Genomic DNA, 1,456 nt, shown 5'->3' with positions numbered 1-1,456 from the left:
AGGGTACCTACCCTATAGGGGACACAGGGAGAACATGTGAGGGTACCTATACCCTAGGGGACACGGGGAAAACATGTGAGGGTACCTACCCTATAGGGGACATGGTACCTACCCTAGGGGACAGCAGGGAGAACATGTGAGGGTACCTACCCTACGGGACACAGGGAGAACATGCATGTAAACTCCACACAGAAAGGCCCTTTCACCATCCCCACCTAGGGAATGGGCACTGATGACGAGAGAATAATAGTCCAAACTTAAGGTTTGTGCTTTACCTGTGCGGGCGACTCCAACGGTCTTGTGGGGGTGAGCAGGAGTTGTCGTTGATCCCGAGGTTCCACAGTCCAGCAGACCGAACTCCGGGACCAAAGAGGACCCTTTATTGGTCCACGTCGGAGCCTCCGCCTCGCCATAGAGCGCCCCCCGGAGGAGCAACAGAGTCTCACAGCCGAGCTCCCTACGGACCACCGCTGTAGGGCGATGGTCAAAGTCACGTCGCTGTACGGAGACCAACGGCTGGCCAGACTGCACCTCCACTCTGCCCCACACACTACCATTCATCATGTCTGGAGAGAGAGAGAGAGAGAGAGAGAGAGAGAGAGAGAGGGAGGGAGGAGGGAGAGAGGGAGAGAGGGAGAGAGAGAGAGAGAGAGAGGGAGAGAGGAGGGAGAGAGGGAGAGAGAGAAAGAGAGAGAGAGAGAGAGAGAGAGAGAGAGAGAGGGAGAGAGATAGAGAGAGAGAGAGAGAGAGAGAGAGGGAGAGGAGGGAGGAGAGGGAGAGAGATAAAGAGAGAGAGAGGGAGAGAGAGGGAGAGAGAGGGAGAGAGATAAAGAGAGAGAGAGGGAGAGAGAGAGAGAGAGAGAGAGAGAGGGAGAGAGAGAGAGGGAGGGAGAGAGAGAGAGAGAGAGAGAGGAGGGAGAGAGAGAGAGAGAGAGGGAGAGAGGGAGGGAGAGAGGGAGAGAGATAAAGAGAGAGAGAGGGAGAGAGAGAGAGAGAGAGAGGGAGAGAGAGAGGAGAGAGGGAGGGGGGGAGAGAGGGAGAGAAATCAATCCAAGGGTCATGCAGATGTTCTGGAGGTGAAATGCTCTGGTTCCAAATTAAAGTGTCAGTGACTTTATATCACGCACGCACGCACGCACGCTCGCACGCACGCACGCTCGCACACGCAGCACCTGCCTCAGCAGTGTTGTAGCCTATGTGGGTATTTTACCATAAACCACGAAAGCATCTGTGTGCTAAAATGAACTTTTATTCAAAAGACTAGTATGACTAAAACTAAAGCAAAAAGTGCTGTCAAAATCAACAGTCCTTTAGGGGTATAGTGTTTAAAGGCAGTGTTTTCGGTTCCCTGCATCACTGTTGTGGTCAACCTTTCAGAACACACACACACACAGAAGCACGCACGCACGCACGCACGCACGCACGCACGCACGCACGCACGCACGCACGCACGCAC

The sequence above is a fragment of the Electrona antarctica genome (genome assembly GCF_951216825.1).
Source record: "Electrona antarctica genome assembly, contig: scaffold_119, whole genome shotgun sequence".
Taxonomy (NCBI): Eukaryota; Metazoa; Chordata; class Actinopteri; order Myctophiformes; family Myctophidae; genus Electrona; species Electrona antarctica.
This window is presented reverse-complemented; position numbering follows the sequence as displayed.